Source organism: Manis pentadactyla, chromosome 14 (assembly GCF_030020395.1).
Source record: "Manis pentadactyla isolate mManPen7 chromosome 14, mManPen7.hap1, whole genome shotgun sequence".
Lineage (NCBI taxonomy): Eukaryota > Metazoa > Chordata > Mammalia > Pholidota > Manidae > Manis > Manis pentadactyla.
In genome coordinates this window covers 51,834,002-51,859,636 of record NC_080032.1, presented here as the reverse complement: position 1 = coordinate 51,859,636, position 25,635 = coordinate 51,834,002, and the positions used below count along the sequence as shown (strand labels likewise).

The window sequence follows — 25,635 nt, the reverse complement described above, 5'->3', positions numbered from 1 at the left end:
GCCGGGGCGGGGGGGCACCGAGAGGAAGCGGCCGAGGGTGGGCGCGGAGCCGGGCGCGCGGGCGGAGGCAGCGCGAGTGCGTGGAGCCGGGGGCTGGGGGGGAGGGGTGGCCAGGTGTTCCCCGCGCGCGCCCAGGGCTGAAGGTGGGGGTGTCGGGAGCACGGGCTAACGGCCCCGGGCTCGCACGTGGAGGCGCGAGTGCAAGCGCTCCCCAAAACCGGGGAAGGATGGAATACTGGGGTGAGGATGGAGGACCGGGGTGAGGGGCCGGAAGGGCGAGAGAGGTGGGCGTCTCGGGGCTGCAACCCTCCTGGGAACGGCGCGTGGAGACCGGCGAACCGGCCTCGCACGTGGAGGGAGAGTGAGAATGCGCCTGGGGCTTGGGGCGGAGGAGGGAGCCCAGAGAGTAGGGGAAGAGGTGGGAGGCTGCCGCCCTCCTGGGACAGAGGGCAGGGCCAGAGGGAGGCGGTCGGGGGAGCGCGCTCTGCCGGTCTCGCCGTGGATCGGAGGAGAGTGCGTGCCCGTCCCGGCACATGCCCCTCCGGACCTGGAGGGGTGGGAGGAGACCCGGGGATAGTTACTCCCCGGGAGCCGCCGTGGGGGAGGGGGACCCGCCGCGAGAAGCGGCGGGAAGCAGCGTCTTTGCAGCCTAACAGGTTGTGGACGCCCGAGACCTTCTCAGCCTGTAGTCCCAATCCGAAGCAGGGTTGTGCTTCTCCAAAATTCCCCTGCAGGTTTGCATATTTTTATCTTCTTCTTTCGCATCTGAAGGGTTTTGCCTCCCACTCGGGAGAAATCAATTAAAAAAAAAAACGATGGGCTGGATTTCCAATAAATAGCATTCTTGGATGGAAGAGAAGAGAAATGACTCCCTCATTCTGCCACACACCCCCCCACGCCACCCCACAGTTCTGAAACGGCTTTTCTTTCTTAGGCAGCCGCACACTGTTACCATTCCAGGCTTGTGTGGGAGAAGACTGTTGTGTGCCTGTGTCTGTCCGGCCCGGCGGCTCCAGCCCCTGGTTAATAAAAGGTACAGATGTTAGAACACAAATACGTGACGTCAGGCTTGATTTTAAAAGTCCCTTTCTTCCTACATCAGTTAGATCTCTTGGGACAGACTATTTAAAGGATCGATTTGAGTCTAATGGCTGTCAAGAGAAAAGGGGATTATGTAAGGACAGTCAGTTGTAATGCTGTACTTACGTAGCAAAAAGCTTATAGTCCCATAAAAAATGAAAATATCAAGGGGCAAAGTGAAAAACATTGCCGATCAACTAATAGTATGTATGATCTATTCAATATTCTTTGACATATCAATGCCTTGATTCTATAGATACAATTTCATGTCTTAAGTTACATTCCTAATAAATTATGTTTTCTATTTAAAATGGAGGGATTCTCATGAATGAGAGGTAGCAGTCATGCTGAGGCTCTTGGATGTCAAACTTTTCTTTCTTTGCATTATCTTAAGTGCCTCACTCCCCTCTACTTCATCAAATGCAGCAGGTACTATTTGTCACCCAGCCTCTCCTGTCACTTAAGTTGAGGGTGAATGAGTTAATGTGAAAGCATTTGAGTTCTACAAGACAGGTGTGTGTGATAATATTACTAGAGTACTTTGTGATTACAAGTCATCTTTGTAAATAATTACCCATGTGCTATATCCAGTACAGAGTTCTATCTTAGTCAAGGGGTGAAGGAATTTACCCTCCTTCATACATGAGCCTGTTAAACACTGGATGTCTAGTCAGGAGTTAATACATCCCCTACTCTCCCTCCCCACCCCCAATAATATCTCCTCTTAAGTTAAAAAGTTCTAGAATTTAAAAGCACACCAGGAACTTGGTTAGGAACATGGCAAAGATTAACTTTTGGGAAAATACGAGTGTATTTGAGAGGAGGAATTTGAAGTGGGGACTGAGTATGCATTTTAATAGGTCTTGTGATTGAGCTAATAAAACATTCAGGGTTCATCTGAAATTTTATAATTAACAGTAATTAATGAAAATATTTTATAATGCACCCTCTGACAATCTTGCACATGGTAGACTCCAAGTTCTGCTGATATGCCTAATACCTAGCTCAGTTCTCACTGTTCACTACCCTGAACTTGAGTCGTAATTTCACCATTTGTAAAAACAATTTAGCATTACTTGGTTTATTCTTCTCACACAGTCAAATAAGATAGTGATATGAAAGGCTGTGGGAATTCTGCAGGACCATTCAAATTTAATATTACAACAACTACATTTCCATAGCTGGAGAAAGGGTAACATGATTCTGAAAAATAGGAATTAAGAAAACATTTGAGCAATAAAATGAAATAAGAGTCATGTTCAAATTCTGGCAATATATTTAAAATCTTTATTATAAAGTAATTCCTGCCTGCTATAAAATATTCAAATATTAAAGCAATTTATAGAATTGAAAAATCCTGTCATCAAAGCCAATGAGGCCAGGAACTTGAATGATGTCAATACTGTTTTCTCTCCCACTCTTTCTCCTCCCACCTTTTCTAAACATAACTTTCATTCTCCCTTATTACAGCTGGCAACTCTACTCACATTTTGAGGACCCTGCAGTTATAGACAAAACCTCAAATTTTAGGTCTCAAGGAATGGCTAATCAGGTGGGCTAGATGCATGTAACCACACCTCAGCCAATCATAACAACCAAGGAAGCAAGGTATTAGAATTGATAACAGCTTCCATTCAGAATTCCCATGTAAAATGATGGGAGGAAGAATGTCATCCAGATGCAACCACCAGGGAAACTGCTGTGAGCTGGCAACCACACCAGATTTTATTTAGTGTGCTGCTATGTGTTGGACACATGTTAGTACCTTATGTGCTTTACCTCATTTAAATTTTTCAATGAGCTCAATAGTCTCAGTTTTGAGCAGATGGTGCCCAAAGAAGTTGTATGCCCATAAGTTATGTTAAATGGCAACACCTGGATGTATGGGGGTCTTAAAAGCCAGAAAAGGGATTTACGTGGTAAGAAACAGACACATTCATTGTAAGTGATGACTTTTGAGCCAGATGATATCTGTATTATAAAACTGATGTTTATGAAGAGCCTGAAATACACGGAAAATTCATATAATAAATTGCCAAAGCAGCAAAGATAACTTAAGAGGCCTAGAGGATAGAATTAGAAGACCCAGGATACATCTGAAAGAATTTCTGAAGGAGAGAAGATAGAGTTTGAAAGAGAGGCAATATCCATGGGATAATGAGAGTCTGTCATACTTGAAGAAAACTGAGTTATCAGGTCAAAGGAAGGTGCTAAGGCTCAAGCAGAGTAATTTTTTAAAATTGAGACCTGTACATAGTGGTGAAATTACAGAGTACCAAAGCAGTAGGAAAATGTTAAAAGTTAACCACTGAGAACAGTCAAATTATCCAAAAGGAAAGACAGTCATCCTGTCAGATTTATAAGCAACATTAAGTGACAGAAGACAATGGAAAATATCTTCAAAGTATTGAGAACCCATAAGTGAGAAACTAGAATTTTATACCTAGCTAAGCCATCTTTCAAGAGGAAGAACAAAAACACATTTTCAAAATTTAGTATTCACAGATGCTTGTTGAAAGAAATACAAAAGAATATACTCTAAGAAGAAAAAGGCTGAACACGAAAGGAATTACTGAGGTTGAAGAACAAAAGGTAAATAAATTAGCAAGTATTTTAGCTAATCTAATTTATTTAAGTGCCAGTATTTTTGAATTTTAAAAACAGGTAAAATTAAAATACCACCCCTCAAGAGTATGGTAGGTAATAGCAGAAGGAAATTCTGAATTAAGGACTAGACTCCTTTTGTTCAAGAATGAAATATTCCTTAACTTTAGATGTTAATAAATTCTTGTATTGGTTAAGGTTTCTTAGGAAGACAACAGTTTTGAGCAAGAATTTTTTTTTTTTGGTTGTGATTCATAATTTAATGGCCATGTAGGTCCTTGTTCTTATTTCTGCCACTCACAGGCACACTACTCTTGTGTCAATGTGTTCTGCTCAAAGGCTTGTATGTGCAGGAACACTTCTAGGCATGTGTTCACTAGACAGTGTCTCTTGAGGCAGCAGCTCCTCAGACCTGGAAGCTGGAGGAACATCTTTGAGAGTTGTGTCCTCTACTCTCTGTGCTCTGCCACAGGTTCTGCTGCAGCTTCCGCTGAAGGAGGGTAGCACTGAGTCTCATTGCTGTGGCCTGGGGTGGGGGCCACAGCCCCACCTATATGGAATTCCAGCTCCAGCAGGAATTTCTTAAGTTGATGTTCAGCGGTTCTTAGCGTCACTGGGAGAGCTAAAAAAAATAACAAGTGTGGGCTAAGCTTCTAGAAAAAGTGCCCTAAACCATGCAACAGAACGGGAATGAAAAAGAAACTGTTTCTACTACCATCCAAGCACCAAATGCCAGGAGCTGAACTTTTCTCCATCCACTCCTGCTGTCAGCATCAGTGCCAATTCTGTGTTAGAAACTTGACTTACAACTGCCGCCACTTCTGCAAACTGGATCCATCTATTTCTCTGTACCAGGAAGGTGGAAACTTTTTGCAGAGCTTATATCCTTACAGTCATTAGTTTCCACAGGTGCTTCTGGTTGACAGTCTATGTCTTTGGCCTGCATTCTAGCTGCAAGGGAAGCAGGAAATTTGAGTTCTGAATTTTATACTGGAGAGGTGGGATCTATGCCCAGGGAATTACACCAAATATGGAAAGGGTATTTAAAAGATTCCAGCAGCCTTGAAAAATGCCAGAGTCTGCTATTGATAGGCATATTAAACATTGAAAGGTATTTACCAAAATAAACAAAATGTAACTTCTGAACTTAGAGAAAAAAATGACCTATAGAAAATGTAGTTACTGGAGTAGCAGGCAAGAAAAAAAAGCAAAGTAAAAGTATGATAAATATGAAATTCAAATAAGATCATAGAGAAAAGTTGAACTAGGTTATTACAATAAAAATCAATATAAATATATAAATGGTTTGGGGCTGTCTATTCATGATAACAGACATTTAGACTGGATTTTTAGAAATCCAGCTATGTGCTGTTTGCAAATATATGGTTAGAAAATATTACCAAAACGTCTGATGAAAGGCAATTTTTAAGAAAACTACCAAGAAAATACCAAAGATTTGTGCATCTAATACCATTAATATCAGACATAAGAACTTAAGGCTAGAAGGACTGATAGAGATAGAGAGGTGATATGTAGTCACCCTAAAAGGAGCTCTCCACCAGAAATACATACAGTCATGGACATGTGTGTACTTTACATACAGAAAAATGTGATGGAATGACATAGAAAAATCAGTAAATGACAATCAAAAACTAACAGTTCAGATGATAAATGGTCAGTGTACCATAAATCAATAAGCTGGATGTGGGAGATATTTATACACACATACGTATATCCACATAATCAATAGTAAAAAAATTTTCCATTCTACTCCAAGACTCTTTAAGTCCAGCCATTAGACATGTGAACTTTGCCAAATATACAGGAGAAAATGCCCTTGTTTCACAAAGTAGGAAGCTAAAAACCAAGTGTGTAACCAAGATTCCTGATACACACCAGGTACTTCTCAGGCACCTTATTTTCCAAGCCAACCCTTTTGACATAAATAATTTTTTGACAAGTGCAGTTATTTCAACAACAAAGCCATTTCAGAATCACTTCATTTAGTTAAAAGCTCTTCCTAGCGGATCTCTCTTTAACTGCTTCAAGTATTCTCTGCTGGTGAATGCTCTTGTGTGGTTGAAATACGCAAAAAATGTATATTATAGCAAAAAGAATATACAATGTACACAGTTTATAAACTAAAAAAAAAAAGGAAGCAAACATCTGAATAGAAAAAAATATTTAAGAGACTGGAAGAAAACATACCACTGTATTAAATGAAATTACATTTGAGGGACAGAACTATGAATCATTTCTTCTATTTTCCTATATTTTGTTTAGTGTGAAATTATGTTCAAAAAGTAGTTTCCAAATATATTGATGCTTCATGATTCCATTTCATTGAAATAAAACATGTAGAAAGCAACTATCAAAATGGCAAAAGAAATTATTAAACTATATCAATAAGTACACTAATTGGACTAAAACTCCTCAAAAGGCAAGTGTTATCAGACTAATAAAACAGCAAACCCAACTCTGTTATAGGTCTACAAGAGGCACACCTGAGATTTGAATATATAAGTAGATTGAAAGTAAAGGATGGGAAAGATACAGCACGCAGACAGTAACGGTAAGAGACCTAGAGTGACATAATATAAGATAAAATAAACTTTAAGACAAATTACTAAAGACACTTTTTATAAAAGGTCAATATATCTGATGTATGGCAATTATAAATATACATCTAAAAACCAACCCTCACAATATTCAAAGCAAAAACTGACTGAAAGGAAAAGAGAAAACAAAAATTTCAAGGAGATTCTCAAGAAGGCAGCATGAGTAGGGTGGTGGAAATCTCATCCCAAAACCATATATATTTTGAAAATACACCAAGTACAACTATTCCTAAAAGGGTGACCAGAAGGTACAGTACACCAGCTAGGCTACATCTACACCTGCGAAAACTCAACATCTCACAGAAAAGGGTAAGATACAAAGCTGAAACCTGGTGGAACTCGAGTACTGCCCCCACCCCACCTCACTGGCAGGAGGAAAAGAATCAGTGGGGAGGGAGGGGAAGCACAGGACTGCTAAATAACCAGCCCTAGTAATCTGCACTGGGAGCACAGACACACATTGCATGGTGTACTGGATATTAGAGGAATGGAAAAGCAAAATCTGAGACTAAGACTGGGAACAGGTTCCAGCAGCTGGCTGCCCTGGGACAAAAGTAAAGCAGGTGCTTTAAAGGGGAAAGGGTATTCAAGATGGCAGCATAAGAGGTGAGACAGAGAACTCCCAAAATCACAAATAGTACGAAAATGTAGTTAATACAACTAATCCTAAAATTGCGCAGGAAAGAAGGTTGAACCAGACTGCACACATCACAAACGAAACAGGGTAACGTACCAAAGCCTTGATCCAGCGGGACACAAGCACTTAGCCCACCCCAGCTAACCAGCAGGAGGAAGAGAAATGGAGCGGGGAGGGGTGGAAGCCTGGGATTACTGAACACCTAGCCTTGGAGATCTGCTTTGCGAGCAGAAACCTACACTGTGTGGTGCTCTAGAGGTTGGGAAGCAGGGACAGGGGAGTGCCTGAGAGACTGACATTCTGGCCATTTGTGGAGGGCGGGATCCACATCTGGCTGCTCAGTTACAAAAGGCAGGCAGTCTGAGAGGCTTCCTAGCAGCGAGAGGGCTGCTGAAGGGGCAGGATTTGCAAGGAGTTTGCTGTGCAGGAGAAGGGAGAGCTGGACAGGATTGTCTGAGCGTGCAATACCGAGCAGGTTGGGAACTTTGAGGAGCTTCAGGCACTCCATACCCGCGGCTGGCTGCTCGGTGCTGAGGTCCCCCACTGTGATATGCAGCCTGATGAACCTTCCTCCTGGTCTGAAAGCACTGGCTCACAAACCGGCAGTCACTTCCCTGGCATCAGGACACCCAAAGGGAGGCCCTGCCTACAAAAGCTAGAAACACTGAGCACAGAAGCTTACACCCATGTGCTCAGCCCACTGGCTGTGATACTGGAGACAGGCACAGTAGATAGTAATAAAAAAACAGATCTTTCTGCCACCGAGGCAGCAGCGCCACTCCCCAATGACCTCCAACCTCACTCTAGGGGCGGAGCAACTCCAGAGATTGTTGCTTCTGGACACTAGACAGCACCACATAGAAATATGAAATATCAAAAGAACCTGGTTGAGACTAAAATCTCACAAACCCCAGAAAAAGGGCCAAATGAAACTGAATTCACTAATCTTCCTGAAGGAGAGTTCAAAATAAAAAATCATATAAACATTCTTATGGAAGTACAGAAAAATATTAAAGAACTCAGAAGTGAATTTAAGATGGAGATTCAATCATTAAGAAACTCCATATCTGAAATGAAACATACAATGGAGGGATTTAAAAGAAGATCAGATGCAGTAGAAGAGACAGTAAATGGAATAGAAATCAGAGAAGAGGAATACAAAGAAGCTGAGGCACAGAGAGAAAAAAGAATCTCTAAGAATGAAAGAATATTGAGAGAACTGTGCGACCAATCCAAAAAGAACAATGTTCGCATTATAGGGGGTACCAGAAGAAGAATAGAGAGAAAAAGGGATAGAAAGTGTCATTGAGGAGGTAATTGCTGAAAACTTCCCCAATCTGGGGAAGGAGATAGTCTCTCAAGCCATGGAGGTGCACAGATCTCCCAACACAAGGGACCCAAGGAAGACAACATCAAGACATATAATAATTGAAATGGCAAAGATTAAAGATATACACTTTTAAAAGCAGAGAGAGACAAAAGATCACCTAAAAAGGAAAAACCATCAGGCTATCATCAGATTCCTCAACAGAAACCTTACAGGACAGAAGGGAGTGGCATGATATATTTAATGCAATGAAGCAGAAGGGCCTTGAACCAAGAACGCTCTACGTGGAAAGGATATCATTTAAATTTGAAGGAGGGATCTAACAATTTTCAGATAAACAAAAGCTGAGAGAATTTACCTCCCACAAACCACCTCTACAGTGCATTTTGGAGTGACTCCTATAGATGGAAGTGTTCCTAAGGCTAAATAGATGTCACCAAAGGGATAGACAAAAGAATACAGAATATGATTCATAACATACAAAAAATGGAGGAAGAAAAACGAAAAAAAACCTTTAGGTTCTGTTTGTAATAGCATACAAAGTGAGTTAAATTAGATTGTTAGATAATAACAGAATTACTCTTGAACCTGGGTAACCACAAATCTAAAGGCTGCAATGGCAATAAGTACATACCTATTGATAATCACCCTAAATGTAAATGGACTGAATGCACCAATCAGAAGACACAAAGTAATAGAATGGATAAAAAAGCAAGACCCATCTATATGCTGCTTACAAGAGACTCACTTCAAACCCAAAGACATACACAGCCTAAAAGTAAAGGGATGGAAAAAGATATTTCATGCAAGTAATAGAAAAAAGCAGGAGTTGCAGTACTTGTGTCAGACAGAATAGACTTCAAAACAAAGTAACAAGAGACAAGGACATTACATAATGATAAAGAGGTTAGTCCAATGAGGATATAACTATTATAAATATCTATGCACCCAACACAGGATCACCTACATATGTGAAACAAATACTGATAGAATTAGAGGGGGAAATAGAATGCAATGCATTCATTTTAGGAGACTTCAACACACCACTCATTTGAAAGGACAGATCAACCAGACAGAAAATAAGTAAAGAGACAGAGGAACTGAACAACGTATTAGAACAGATTGACCTAACGGACATCTACGGAACACTCCATCCAAAACAAACAGGATACATATTCTTCTCAAGTGCACATGGAACATTTTCAGGAATAGGTCATATACTAAGCCACAAAAAGAACCTCAGTAAATTCAAAAAGATTGAAATTGTAACAACCAGCTTCTCAGATCACAAAGGTATTACCCTAGAAATAAATTACACAAAGAAAATGAAAAAGCCTACAAGTAAATGGAGGCTTAATAACATGCTCCTAAATAATCAATGGATCAATAACCAAATAAAAACAGATCAAGCAATACATAGAGACAAATGAAAACAATAATTCAACACCACAAAATCTGTGGGATGCACCAAACGCCATGCTAAGAAGGAAATATAATGCAATACAGGCCTACCTCAGGAAAGAAGAACAATCCCAAATGAACAGTCTAAACTCACAATTAATGAAACTAGAAAAGGAAGAACAAATGAGGCCCCAAGTCAGTAGAAGGAGGGACATAGTAATGATTAAAGCAGAAATAAATAAAATTGAGAAGAATAAAACAATAGAAAGAATCAATAAAGGAGGAGCTGATTCTTTGAGAAAATGAACAAAATAGATAAACACCTAGCCAGACTTATCAACAAAAAAAGAGAGTCTACACACGTAAACAGAATCAGAAATGAGAACGGAAAAATCACTATGGACAACACAGAAATACAAATACTATGAAAATTTATATGCTAACAAACTGAATAAACTAGAAGAAATGAAGAGCTTTCTAGAAAAATACAACCTTCCAAGGCTGACCCAGACAGAAACATAAAATCTGAATATACCAATTACCAGCAAAGAAATTGAATTGGTAATCAAAAAACTACCTAAGAACAAAACCTCTGTACCAGATAGTTTCACTGCTGAATTTTATCAAACATTTAGTGAAGACCTAATACCCATCCTCCTTAAAGTTCCCAAAAAGTAGAAGAGGAGGGAATACTCCCAAACTGATTCTAAAAGGCCAACATCACTTTAATACCAAAACCAAGCAAAGACACCACAAAAAAAGGAAAATTACAGACCAATATCCCTGATGAACATAGATGCAAAAATGCTCAACAAAATACAAGCAAACTAAATTTAAAAATACATGAAAAAGATCATCCATCATGATCAAGTGGGATTCATCCCAGGGATGCAAGGATGGTACAACATTTGCAAATCCATCAATATCATCCACTACATCAACAAAAAGAAGGACAAAACCACCTGATCATCTCCATGGATGCTGAAAAAGCATTAGACAAACTCAGCCTCCATTCATGATAAAAACTCTCAAAAAAATGGGTTTAGAGGGCAAGTATCTCAACATAACAAAGGCCATATATGACAAACCCACAGCCAACATTATACTTAACAGCAAGAAGCTGAAAGCTTTTCGTTTAAGATCAGGAACAAGACAAGGATGCACACTCTCCCCACTTCTATTCAACATAGTTCTGGAGGTCAAAGCCACGGCAATCAGACAATACAAAGAAATAAAAGGCATCCAGATTGGCAAGGAAGAAGTCAAACTGTCCCTGTTTGCAGATGACATGATATTGTACATAAAAATCCTAAAGAATCCACTCCAAAACTACTAGATCTAATATCTGAATTCAGCAAAGTTACAGGATACAAAATTAATACACAGAAATCTGTTGCAGTCCTATACACTAACAATTAACTAGCAGGAAAAGAAAACAGGAAAACAATTCCATTCACAATAACATCAAAAAGAAGAAAATACCTAGGAATAAACCTAACCAATGAAGTGAAAGACCTATACTCTGAAAACTACAAGACACTCATGAGAGAAATTAGAGAAGAACCCAATAAATGGAAACATCCTGTGCTCATGGATAGGAAGAATTAATATTGTCAAAATGGCCATCCTGCCTAATGCAATCTACAGATTCAATGCAATCCCTATCAAAATACCAACAGCATTCTTCAGTGAACTAGAGCAAATAGTTCTAAAATTCATATGGAACCACAAAAGACCCTGAATAGCCAAAGCAATCCTGAGAAGGAAGAATAAAGCAGTTGGAATTATGCTCCCTGGCTTCAAGCTCTAGTACAAAGCCACAGTAATCAAGACAATTTGGTACTAGCACAAGAACAGACCCACAGACCAGTGGAACAGAATAGAGAGTCCAGATATTAACCCAAGCATATATGGTAAATTAATACACGATAAAGGAGCCATGGATATACAATGGGGAAATGACAGCCTCTTCAACAGCTATTGCCGGCAAAACTGGACAGCTACATGTAAGAGAATGAAACTGGATTAGTGCCTAACTCCATACACACAAGTAAACTCAAAATGGATCAAAGACCTGCATGTAAGTCATGAAACCATAAACTCTTTAGAAGAAAACATAGGCAAAACTCTCTTGGACATAAACATGAGCAACTTCTTCATGAACATATCTCCCCAAGAAGGGAAACAAAAGCAAAATGAACAAGTGGGACTATATCAAACTAAAAAGCTTCTGTACAGCAAAGGACACCATCAGTAGAACAAAAAGGCTACAGTGTGGGAGAATATATTCATAAGTGACATATCCAATAAGTGGTTGACATCCAAACGTAAAGAGCTCACGCACCTCAACAAACAAAAAGCAAATAATCCAATTAAAAAATGGGCAGAGGAGCTGAACAGCCACTTCTCCCAAGAAGAAATTCAGATGGCCAACAAGCACATGAAAAGATGCTCCACATCTCTAATCATCAGAGAAATGCAAATTAAAACCACAATCAGATATCACCTCAAGCCAGTTAGGATGGCCACCATCCAAAAGACCAACAACAACAAATGTTGGCGAGGATGTGGAGAAAGGGGAACCGTCCTACACTGCTGGTGCGAATGTAAACTAGTTCAACCATTGTGGAAAGCAGTATCGAGGTTCCTCAAAAAATTAAAAATAGAAATACCATTTGACCTAGGAATTCCACTTCTAGGAATTTACCCTAAGAATGCAGGAGCCCAGTTTGAAGAAGACATATGCACCCCTATGTTTATGGCAGCATTATTTACGATAGCCAAGACATGGAAACAACCTAAGTGTCCATCAGTAGATGAATGGATGAAGAAGATATGGTACATGTGCACAATGGAATATTACTCAGCCATAAGAAGAAAACTAATCCTACCATTTGCAACAACATGGATGGAGCTAGAGGGTATTATGCTCAGTGAAATAAGCCAGGCAGAGAAAGACAGGTATCAAATGATTTCACTCATCTGTGGAGTATAAGAACAAAGAAAAAACTGAAGGAACAAAATAGCAGCAGACTCACAGAACCCAAGAATGGACTAACAATTACAAAAGGGAAAGCGACTGGGGAGGATGTGTGGGAAGGCAGGGATAAGGGAGACAAGGGGTCATCACTTTTAATGCACATAATGTAGGTGGAAGGCAGTATAATACAGAGAAGACATGTAGTGATTCTATAGCATCTTACTACACTAATGGACAGTGACTGTAATGGGGTATGTGGTGGCGACTTGATAATGGAGGGAGTCTAGTAACCATAATGTTGCTCATGTTATTGTATATTAATGATAACAAAAGGAAAAAAAAGTGATTTCAATACCCCACTTTCAATAGTTGGTAGTACTACTATAGCAGACTTTAACAACCCTGTCAACCAACTTAACATTTATAGAACATTCTGTCCAACAATTGCAGAATACACATTTCTTTACAAGTGTATGTGGAACATTCTCCAGGATAGACCATATGCTGCAGCTCCAGACAAATTGCAATAAAATAAAAAAGATTGAAATTATATAATGTGCTCTGACTACAGTGTAATTAAATTACAGATCTATAACAGAAAGAAATCTGAGAAAACAACCAATAGTTGGAAATTAAGCAACATACAGATAATCCCTAAGTCAAAGAAGAAACCTTAAGGGAAGTTAGCTAAGTTAGACTGAATGAAAACAAAATAAAATACATCAAAATGTGTGGAGTGCATCTAAAGCAGTGCTTAGAAATATTTAACTTTCTATGCCTATGCTAGAATAAAGGTCTTAAATTTAAAAACCTAAGCTTCCATCTTAAGAAACTAAGAGATAGAGCGAGCAAAATCCAAAGCAAGCAAGAGTGAAATAATGTAGCAGGAAAACAATAGGGAAAAAAGTTAAGTTGGTTCTTTGTAAAGATCACCAAAATTGACAAGCCCTTAGCTAGACTGACTGAGAAAAAACAAAAGGCACAAATTACCAAAATCAGGAAAGAAGGAAGGATATTGCTACTAACCCTACAGAAATCAAAAGGATTGTAAGAAAATATCAATATCTTAATGTCAATAAATTAAACAACTTCGATAAAAAGGATATTTCTAGAAGCATACAAATGTCCAAAACTGACTCAAGAAGAAACATAATATCTGAATAAGTGTATAACAAATAAAGATAATGAATCAGTAACTTAAAATCTCACCAAAAAAAACCTAGGCCCAGATGGCTACAGTGGTAAATTCTTTCAAATGTTTAAAGAAGAAAGAATACCAGTCCTTCACATACTCTCTTAGAAAACAAAAAAGGGAAGACTTCCAAACTTACTTCCTAAGGCCAGTATTATCCTGATACCAAAACTATATATAGACCAATACCCCTTATGAGCTCAGATGCAAAAATCCTTAATAAAATATCAAATCATATTTAGCAACATAAAAAAATATATATTCCATGATCAAATGGGATTTACTCCACGAATGCAAAGTTAGTTTGACATCTGAAAATAAATTAATATAGCAGTAGCCTACCAGTGGGAAGTAGTAGCCTAGCAGTGGACCAGTCACATCATCAAATAGTTTAGGGTAAGGTGAGGATCCTGGCCATAGGAACTTCAGTTTTTCCCCATAGTGAGTTAGAGGGGAATGAGAAATGAAGAAGCGGAGAAAAGGAATACAATGTTTTCAGGGAGTCTTGTTTTAAGGGACAGCAGAGAAATGAGGCAGCAGATGGAGAGGAGTGAGAAGCCTCAGGGAAGTTGTTTTGTCTTTTAAGATGAAAGATACTGCATCAAATGTATAAACTGAGGAGTCATACAGTTGAGAGGGGAAATTGATTATGCAAAAGAGAGCAGATCACTGCAACAGCTGAGTCCTTGAGAAGGTAAAGGGAAATGAGATGCAATGCAGAAGTAGGAGGTTCAAGGACTCTGAAGTGTCTGAGATTTTATCCTGCTTGCAAGCTAACATGTTAGCCTATCACCATTTCATGGATGCTGGCCAAAAACATGAGAGTCTTGGGTCAGAGAGTGGATTTCATGTCTCATAGCAATGGCAGTAGTCAGGGTATCAGAATTTTTTTAGACCCGCTTCCTGAACCTCACTTGGTACATCCAGTTTGAAGAGGGCGCTGTGATACCTGCACATGCACTGGGTTGCATTGCAGGTGAGGAAATCAGCTTAGTGAGCCTACATCTTTTATAAGGGGCAGTGAGTGTTCCTGTCCTTTGCTCCAGAGAGAGACATTACCTTTATTACAGTGGACAGTAAGCATCCTTGCTGTTCCAAAGGGAGACACTATCTCTATCTTCCAAGGCTGTTCAACTACAAATATCCTTAATACAAAAGAAATGCGAGAGACATGTGGAGGAGAATTGTCTCTTGACAAAGAGTTTTGCCTTAATTAAGAGCATGGACACTTTATCCATTGTAAGACTTGGAGGTTGGGGGAGTGGGGCAGATAAGATTATTGGGAAAGATGCTGGTAGCTCTTAATTGTATTTTTTCCCAGTGTATCAGTAGGTGAGAGTATCAGGAAAAAGTGAGGACCAGGCATTGAGAGCAAGGGAGAAAATCTAGAAGCCTGAGAGAGGGCTAAGGAAGTGAGAAGTCACTGGGCACTGCTGATGCTAAGTTAAACAGTCAGCATGGTTATGACTTTTAGCCAGGTCTGCACCACTGCTTGGCTGTAGGGTCAGGGTAGGCAGAGAATCAGCTTTAACCAGGATTGGAGTTTTTCCAGACATGTACAACAAGAGAAAGAAAGTGGAAAGGGAGTTGTGGATGTATACAAAGGAGTGATTACAGTGATGGACCCAGAAGTCTAGGCTGGATATAGAGATGGGGGAGAGGAGGGACAGTGGAAAGTGATGGGCCAAAGGCTGAGTTCCCAGTGGGGTTGAAGAAGGGTCAGAGTGTGGGTATTAGAGAAAGAGAACTTGAATGGTAGTCAAATAACAGAATGCTTAAAATCAAGATTTAAGAGTTAGGGTACATGAGCATGGGAATGGGCAGCAGAGGTAGGGGGGAGAAAAAGGTCACTGGAGGTGAGTTCAGGAAACTGAGTGGCCAGGGTGTCAGGTGGATCACTTAGGAGCTTGTTGAAGGCACCAAGAATAATTGGAGTCATATGGAGAGAAAGCCATGGAGCCAGGTGCTAAAACTTTCAATGAAGGAGGGAGGTGACTGGAAGGTTAGAGAAGACTGCAACAGGAAGGGGTGACAGGTGCTAGGGACTGATGGAATACTATTCCTTCATTTAATAAGTATTTATTTGTTTATGACCAACACACATTGGGAGAGAAAATTATCATTGTCCTTATGAACTGTGTGTGCTAACTTGAGGATAATACATTCACCCAAGAAAAGCTAAAAAAACAGCAGTCATTGCAGGATTTTGAGCTAGAACACTGACCTAAGGGGTTGGAAGATCTGAGTTCTAGTTTCAGCCCTGCCAATTATTAGCTGTGGGTGTGGGTAGATCACCTGACCTCACCAGGCCTCAGTTTTCACATCAGGATATGATTAGGTGATTCCCAAGATACCTGAGGGCCTAACAGTCCATAATTCTGTGATATAATACATATTCCACAAGGAACTTAGGAAGAATAAACATGTTATCCAGGTGTTACAGAAAGGAACTTGAGTGATGAAGGGCTACATAATTTGTCTAGCATCAAACTGTTAAGTTCAGTTTGTTGACTGTGTTAGATCATATGGGAAAAGCAGGTTCTCTAATCTGTGTTTGTTTTCTTCCATTTACAATTATAAAAGTTGTGTTTATCATTCCATCATCTCTGTTTAGTTCTGGTTAGTTCATGCTTGCTTACATCAAAGAGCAAAGGAAATACTTTCAGAACTCATAACTGTAACACTGATGTGTAACATCCCTAAAAGAGTATCTTTTTACAGGACGCAAAGAGACATGTTGCCCTCTAGGAAATGTATGTCACTTTGGAGTAATTAGTCTGACACACATTTCCCTGGTGGCATATGCGATAAATGGGTCCAATGATCCTTGACGTCAGCACAGTGTTGGGGTGGTACTGGAGGTCAAGGTTTGGAAGGATGTAATTGGGGTAAAGACATAGTTTCTCCTCTATCCCAAATTCTTTATTTACAACTGTAATGTTCTACAATATTTTTTAAATTATGCAAGCACATTCAGGCATACAGCTAACAAATGTTCATTGAGATCCAACTGAATGCTAGGCACCATAAGGACTGGAAGTATATGGAGACCAAGACACTCCAGACCCTGTCCTATCTCCCTTTGCTAAGTACACCGAATGGTGAGGTGGACATAAACAGGAAAATGAATAGATAAGATATTTTTCAGAGTATGATTGATACTGTGAAAAATATAAAACAGGGTAACAATATGTCCCTTACCATGTTCTGTGTCCCCTCCATTGAGAATATTGAGTGCCACAAACTGGACTTGTATGACCTTCATCATTATGCCCTCTCTGCCTTGGGTAGTGAATTCTGTTGGCTTCTTTAGATAGGGTTGTCAGGAAAGGCATCTCTAAGGAAGGGCCATCTAAACTGAGACCTCAAAAATGAGAAGTTTTCAGCCATGCAAAGATGGGGGCTGGGGAAAGACCACTGAAAAGTTCCCAAGGAAGCAACAAGTTCAGCACGTTAAAGAAACATAAAGAAGCCCATTGTGGCTGGAGAGCTGTAGGGTGGGAAAGGGTAGCATAAGGTGAGGGTGAAGCAAGAGTCAGGGGCTGGAATAATGTAGGGCCTTGTGAGCCAAGGCTTGAAGTTGGAGTTTTCATTTCATTGCTGTGGTAAGTCATTGGAGAGTTTTAATGAGGGATATTATATGACCTTATTTTTCAAAGTTTACCCTGGCAGCTTTGTAGGGAATAGACTGAGGAGAGCATGAGAGAAAGCAAGCGATCATTAGGGGATGAGAGGTGATGGCCTTGTGCAGGGGAAGAAGCGTTGTGGAGTGGCGGAGGGTCCGACCTGCCCTGAAGGGAGCGCACCCAGCCAGATGGAGCTGATTGGTTGGGTGTGGGGTGTTGGAGAAGAGAGGATCCAGCAAGGCCCCAGCGTCTGAGTACCTTGGAGCTGCTGGTGGAGGATGGAGCTGTTCAGGGAAAACTAAGGATCCCATTTTGGTCACGTGAAGCTTAATAGATTTCCAAGTAGGTATGGAGATTAAAATGACTGATACAGGTAGGCAGGATGTCCGAGCTGAAGACACCCTTTTGTGAGTCATTGACATTTAGATGCTCTAAAGCCACAGGCTTGAGTGAGATCACCAAAGGAGATAGTTGTAGAGCTGAGAGCCCAGGACTAAGCCTTGGACATCTGTCATAGGACTCCAGTTTTAGCCTTTGAACAGTGTGATATTTTATATTGAGAACTGCATTACCTACAGGCCAGTCAGTCAGTTGTAAACCCCACTTTGTTTTTCTTCTTCCTCAGCAAATGGTAGGAACCACAGTGATCCCTCCTTTCCTCTCTTTTCCTCTTAACTCTATTCTGCATCATAGTCTGCCCTTCGCAGACATTCCGCTGGTGTGTAGCTATTTATATGAAGTAGGTGCTCTAATCTGTGTTTGTTTCCCTCCACTTACAGAAAGTCATGTTCTTTCCATTACCTCTATTTGGTTCTAGCCAGTGCATGACTGATTATCACCCCATTTCAACTACATTGAAACTTCTCTGAGGGCAGGATGTTCTTTTATACATCTTTCTGTCCCTTATTGTGTTCTGCATTTGCCCATTTAGAATGTAAGTACCACAAGAACTAGGACCTCATCTGTTGTGTTCACCACTGTGCTTTTTGAGCCTGGAAACGTGTTCATGAATAAGCACGAACAGAGTGAAGGAATACAATAGCTGCTGATAAATTTATGTTCTAGACAGCCAATCAAGTGTCCTGCCTCAAGCACAGGTTTTCCCCTTTTCCTTGATTTTATCTCCACTTTGGGTCCCCTTGAACTTTACCACCACACATACTAACACTGTGGCATAAGAGGTGTTTCACTTCTCGTCGCCTTTATGGACTCTGCCTACAGATTCTGCTTATGCTGAAGTAGGTAAGAATAAGGCATGCATTTATGGTCTGTATAATGCATATATGCAATTGAGACCTGCAGAAGATTGTCTGCAAGGATGGCCATCAACAATTTCTTTCACCTCTGTATGTACATGTTGATCCTCCCAATGAAAATTGGATTTTCCCTTCCCTTTGAATCTAGATGGCCTTGAGACACTTTGACCAATAGAATGCAGTGGAAGTAATATCATATGACTTTGGGACCTGAGACTTAAGAGGCCTTGCAACTTCTATTTTTTACTGTCCTGGGATCTAGACACCATGTTTAAGAAGCTTAGAATTCTGGGTGATGTGAGACCACAGGAGAGACAGAAGCCCCACAAAACATGTGAACAAAGTTGTCTTGGATTCTCGAGGCCTGCTAAGATGCCCCAGCCAACCAAACGGAGCAGACAAACCATGCCTGAAGAGCCCCAGTCAAACTGCATAATCATAGGAAATAATATATGGTGTTGCTTTAAGCCACTACCTTTGGGGGTTGTTTGTTATACAGCAAGAGATAACTAACATAGGACCTGTTTCAGGATCCCTTTTATGAAAAAACTTCTAGAAACACAATGCAAATAAACACAGAGCTTCTGTAATTTCTGTTAAAATTACAGATGCAATTATCCCTTATCTCAACAATTTCCCTTCTAGGCATCTACTCCAGTATACCCTGGGACAATTATAAAGGCTATTCATTGGCACACTATTTGTAATAGCAACTAACTTCAAACAACTCAAGTGTCTGTCAGTAGGAGACTGGTTGAATAAGCTATGTGACATCTGTAATATCATGATGGAGTAATATGCAACTGTAATAAAAGGAATGAGGAATACCTCTGTAATCTCCTGTGGGGTGATCACGAGGATATAAGGTAGAGTGAGAAAAGCAAAGCAGAGAAAAGTCTGTGTGGTATTTGACTGCTGAACTTTTTTTTCACTGAAAGGATAAAATACAAAATTTTCAAAAGAAATTATTACCTATGGGGGAGGGAAGAAATAGGGTAAATGATTCCATAGGAATATAATCTGCAAATTCCAGATTTCCAATGGTAAATTTATAGAACTACCAACTCAGTTTCTTCAACAAATAAAATTGTAGAAAAACAAAAGGGATAGAATGGGAACCTAGAGATTAAAAAAGAGACTTAAGAGCATATCAACCAGTTGCAGCTTATGGACCTATTTGTATTCTGATTTAAGTAAGTAAACTGAAAAAGTTTATGAGACAATGGGAAAATTTAAACACTAGTTGAATATTTGATAATATTAGGGATTTATTGCTTAGGTCATGATAGTTAGGTAATGATAGTATAGTTATGTTCTTAAAAGAATCTTCAATTATTAGAGGTACACACAGTTTTTTATGGATGAAATGATATGACACTGGGAATTGCTTCAAAAGAATTACATGGATTGATGAAGTGGATAAAGTTATAGATTAAACAGGATTGGCTATGAGTTGATAATTATTGAATCTGGATGATTATCTCATGAAGCTTCAGTATATTGTCCTCTTTACTTTTGTATATATTTGAAATTTTCCAAAATAAAAAATTAAGATATAAATAAGGGACTCTGAGACCCAGTGTTTTAAGGGCCTGAATCCATTTTCTTTATAATGGAACACCTTAGCCCCACTACTCCAAATAACAGTAGAACTGTGTGTGATTGTCACCACGTAAGTGATTTTAAAGTTCTGATGAGTTCTCAGAAGTCCAAATGTTTCTGTTGTGTGTTTTGTCTTTGTTTTTTAATAATTTCCTGCGTCATTGTTATCTCTTTCATTTAGGAAAAGTTTTAACTAATGAATGAATAGTCCCCTACTTCTATTCCTAACATGTATCATTCATTCACTCAATCATTCAACACTCTTTGATCAAGTGACTACTATGAGAGGCCTGGTGTTAGGGAGAAGGAGCTGCTAGCCAAAAGAGCCCAGATGTGAGGATGATCTGGCTGTGACATTTGTCACCCCACTGGTCACCAGGGATGATTCGGCTGATCTGGCTGAGTAGGCAGGTTTCCCTTCCTCCCTCACGGCTCCATGCACATCCCTCCTGAAGGTGCACGCTCAGTCGAAGAGGATCATTTTCCCTGATAGGGGAGGACCGTCCTTTGGTCAAGGGTCTACGAGTAGCTGCACTCCACTGCTAGAACCACCAAACAAGGTTTCCAGAGGTCTCCAGCCCTGCTGTGTGCGACTGCCAACACTCATGGCTGGTTGCTTACCACACCATGGGACTACAGGGCTGTGACAGAGACCTATGAAAGGACACACAGGGCCTATTGGCTCTGTCTCTAACAGGAGACTGGGGGAGGAACCTTGGAAGAGATGTCAGGGCATTCTAAGATGCTAGTTCTGGGGAAAGGAAACAACAGAATTGGGTTTGGCTTATTTTGGAGGTACGATGTAACCTGATGCTTTTCACTTTGCTAAATTCTTTCTCTTTCATACCTGAAGCTTCTCATGTCCTTCCTCCACTGAAATGAATGACATGTATCAGTGGTTCTCAAAGTGTGGCCCCTGGACCAGCAGCACTGTCATCCCTTGGGGACCTTCAGCAATGCAAATGCTTGAGCCTCACCTGGACCTACTGAATCAGAAACTCTGGAGTTGGGCCAGTGACCTGTGCTTTAACGGCCTTCCTGGTGATGATGATGCTCACTCAAGTGTGGAACCACTGGTTTAGAGAAAACCAGTAAGGGTTCCATAAATGCAGTTTATAAAGAAAGAGAAAGGAGCCTGTCCTCTCCACAAGGAGCCACCTGTGCTGGGCTGAGCAGCTGCTGCCTGCAGCCCAGGAGCAAGTGCAGATGACAGTAGATCTAGGTGGAGGGGGCGAGGCCCCCAGGCTCCTTCTCTGAGGTACCAATCCTTGGCCAGAGATACAAAGGCCAATAACTAAATATAAAGATTACCCTCTGAGTATGTAGGAAAAGGTATAGTGGGTAATAAAATGGTATGATAAAATTTTTTCACAATGTGTCTACTACTTTTCTTTTTTTTTCACATAGCTACTAAAAAATTTAACCTATGTAGCTCACACATATGGCTTACATTGTATTTCTATTACACAGCATTGGTTTCTATAGTGTATATAAAATGGAGGGTGGGTAGGAGGCAAAATCTGACCATTTTTTCTTCAGCTCTGAGCAAGAGAATGTGTTTCCAGGCCACAAATCGCAATTTCTTATTCTTGTGTCATTTGTTGATGTTGTGAAGACTGATGCTTCTAGCCATAAAAACCGTGCTGCAGGCAAACATCTTTTATATCCTTGTTCACAAAGCAGTTTCAATTCTAGAAAATAGACGTTGCTATCAGGATAGCATGTGTCCCTTGGCCAAAATCAGAACATGTTAAATATATCCCGGTAGTAGTCACTCCCACTCCCCCATCTTGACTGTTTAACAGTTAATCAATCAGGTCATTTTTTTCTTATTGATGCCAAACACAGCATTAACCTCCCTATCCACAGAGCTCTCTGCAGAAGCTATAGAGCTCGTGAGAGATGCAGCCATGGTGCAAAACTAGGTGTGCCTGACTTCAAAGGCCAGGTTTCTTCATTATGCCATGCAGGTTCCCACTTAGTAACAGGTGTACATTTATAGTTTTGTTTCTAATTCAAGTCCATAAACCATGTTTCTCAGTTATATATCAGTGTCTTATGAACTGGGTTGGTGTGGATCAATCCCTGGGATATCAAATACCTTTGACATGTTGGCAAATGTGAACATCTGACCTTAACAACTAAGAGCCAGGCTCTAGGCCAGGAAGAGCCTGTACAGAGCACACATGCTCATTCTTCCTCCTTAACTATGACAGAGGTTGCTAATCAATTATAATACTCTTCTGCTGAGCCTAGACATAGCCTCAAAGTCCTAACAGGGCTCCAGGAGCTGCTGCCCTGTGACCTGTAAGGTGACTGAGTGCCAGCCTGGGCAATAGTGACCTAACACAGCTCTTCTTCCTCTGGGTGCAGCTAATTTCCTCAGGTGGAACCTGGATCTCACATCCCTCTTTTCTTTCTCCCAGAAGGGTAGATAGGTTCTAATACCGAAATAATTTAGGTTTGTGATGCTCAAGGGGAACCTGGGGAAGAACCATGTATTAGGAAGTCAGTATACAGTAGGATGGGAGAATTCAACGACACACGTTCTGCTTCTCCAGAGGCAGGCCCCAAAGGTTTGTACATAGTTCTCTTCAAATTCTGATATTCTCTCTGATTTAGAACTCACCAGTATGTTTTTGTATGGAATATACAACAATGATAGTAATGACAGTTCCTATATCAGGATTATTTTGGTTACAAATAATGTATATATTTCTGTAGTGAGGATGTTGGCACTGCTGCCATTCGAGAAACTTCAGGTATGCAGCCAGAAGGCAGACTTACCAACTTAAATGAGTGGCATGTAAAAAGGGATGAAGTCCTGGAGGAAGTGACACTGACAAAAATTTTACAGTAAAGGAGCTCTCCAGGATATTTCACTGAAAGTGTAAAGGATAAAATGTTGGAAGAGGATTAGAAATGATACGGCAATTTACCAAGGCACAGAAAAGATGCTCAGAAGGTAAGCATTGTTCAAACTACTCTTGATAAAACTTTTTAAGGAAATAAAACATTTTATCAATGTTTCTAACATTTAAGTAACAATTTATTAAATAAATATTAGTTTTACTATTTTTAAAGTATCTCTGTGTATGCATACATGAAAGGAAGGGTTTTTAATATTTTGGCAAACATTTTTATGAACCAACTATAAAGTTTCCTATTGATTATGAAGATTGATTTGTGCAGTTTCACGATCATTTTCACATGCCTATATGACCACGCAAATGAGGACTGCCTGTGGGTAAAACAAGAAGAAATTCAAAATGATATGATTGTACTAGTGCTTTGGCAATGTAAGTGTATTTTAAAGTATTATTAGAGTTTGAAAAAGGTGCAGCAATATTGCAGACACATCTGTCAAAGCAAACCAATAACTCACACAGTGCTTCCAAAGGTGTGTGATACAGTGAGACAGAAATTTCCTAGTCTTCATTTGCCTGGAGGGTGGGAGTGTAACAAGAAAAGGATGGCGAGCAGATGTGAATCATCCCCAGAAAACATGGCAGCCAATGTCAAACTGTCTTAACACTTGCTTTCTTGCTGAATGAAACTGCTCGATTACAAGACCACTGACTGCAGGTAACATCAGGCCTCCAGCTCTTTTTGCTGGGCCTTACTCTTGCCTCTGCCTTCTACTCACACACTGGCTTTATTGCAGGCTGGCAGCAAATCATGGCAGCTGTACCAGGCATTGCATCCAAATACCAAGTCGTCCAGGGGCAGATAGAAGCTGTGTCTTCCAGAATCTTTCTCAGGAGTGAGAAGTCCTCCAGCCGATTGGCCAGAACTGGATCACATGGCCACTGTGTCAGCATTCAGGGTGGGAAACTAAAGCCCCGTGCATTCTAGATACAAAGGGTTTAATATAGAATTGGGGGCATACATGATTTCTGGGAGAGCAGGAGGTGGTGGGAAGCAGAGTTCAGAAACTATCCTTGAAGATCAGAATTGTTGACCCTGAACAACCTTAGCCTTAAACATGTGTGAGTGTAATTCCTCAAGTGTGCCCCAGATCCACCCACCCATATACAGTGACAACTATCCTATTTGCAAATTTGACCCAAGTTCCTCTTGTGAGCAATAACCTGAAACAGGACAGAGACTGATTCTGGGAAGCAGGGTTCCTAGATTTGGAAGGGAATGGTGGCGATGCCATGCTGGCAGCAAAGAATCCAGCATGGCTGCCCTAGACCAGCCCCAGCAAGGGGGATGACCCCTGGGATTGGCTTAGGCCTGTTAGGATTGCCCTTTGATCCTGGGAGGCAGGAGGAGAGGTAAGGTGAAGTTACACTCAACTATGTCACACGGGGGAGGATTGAAACCCATTCCCCCCTTCCAAATCAGTGCTTGACTAGCAAGGAAAATGAGGAAAAAGCTGTTGGTTAGACAACCAGCAGTACCTACTACTTGATATACCGCACCATAATCGTATTTTCCTTGCATGTAAACATATTTGTTACCAAAGTAGCTAGCTATATATTTTAAAGAAATAGCTATGTAGCATTCACTAAGCATACCTGTTATTACCCACAAGGTACAATCTCCTGCAAGCAGTTCAAATTCCAGGCCAAATTGTACAATTAAAGTTAGCTGACTGGTAATTTATAGTGTTAAGTGCATTCAGTAAAAAGGTAAAGCTCCTTTTAGAAAATTCTTCCATTAGCTCTATTCCAGATAACTGGCCAGATTTATTTGTCTACTGCTGCTTTATATGCCTTAGTAGCACCCTGAGCACATCCTAGATTTAATGAACTTATTTGCATGGCTCAGATTTACAAGATCATCCATCCCCCATTCCTGCTGCTCATCTCCTGATCTCCATTTGGCTGTTGCTTTACATTCCAGTTAACACCACTCCCGCTTCCTCAGAGACTGTGCAACCTGTTTTCCCCAGGGAAAAGGAAAAGTAGCTGAAGGCTGTTTGGGGGCCCAAGGAAAGAGTACAAATGTCAAGGATGCTAATTTCTTCTCACCAAGACTGTTTACAGTAAATCCTTTTTATAAGAAAGCCCAGAAGATGAGCCTTTTTGGGGGGATCAGGAAAGTTATGTCTGTGCAGGTGCCAGGGAGTGGCTTCTGTTCTGGAAGGCCCCACAGCTCAGCGTTTCCTCCCACATGCCTCCTCGAATATACAAGCTGCATATGTATTTATAACTCTGCAGTAAAAAAGTGAACTTTATTAGCAGAGATAACTGTCATAAATCAACCACTGCATTCTGTAGAGCAGCCAGAGATGACAGGCATGGGATTATATATGTTCAGTGACACATTATGAGTCACTAACTGGGCATAAACATGAAAGGAGG

The 25,635-nt window shown here is 40.5% G+C and overlaps 1 long non-coding RNA gene across 3 annotated transcripts; it reads left to right on the top strand.

Moving 5' to 3' along the window:
• Positions 1 to 7: 7 nt before the first annotated feature.
• LOC118920266 (uncharacterized) lies at positions 8 to 21,679 on the top strand. 3 transcript variants are annotated; one of them, XR_008993743.1, is made up of 4 exons: positions 8 to 76; positions 935 to 1,033; positions 3,577 to 3,672; positions 21,177 to 21,679. It is a non-coding gene; the product is annotated as an uncharacterized LOC118920266 (long non-coding RNA). The 3 variants fall into 3 exon arrangements; XR_008993744.1 differs by lacking the exons at positions 8 to 76; positions 3,577 to 3,672 and adding an exon at positions 98 to 240; XR_005027838.2 differs by lacking the exons at positions 8 to 76; positions 3,577 to 3,672; positions 21,177 to 21,679 and adding exons at positions 98 to 240; positions 2,551 to 3,554.
• The last annotated feature ends 3,956 nt before the right edge of the window (positions 21,680 to 25,635 follow it).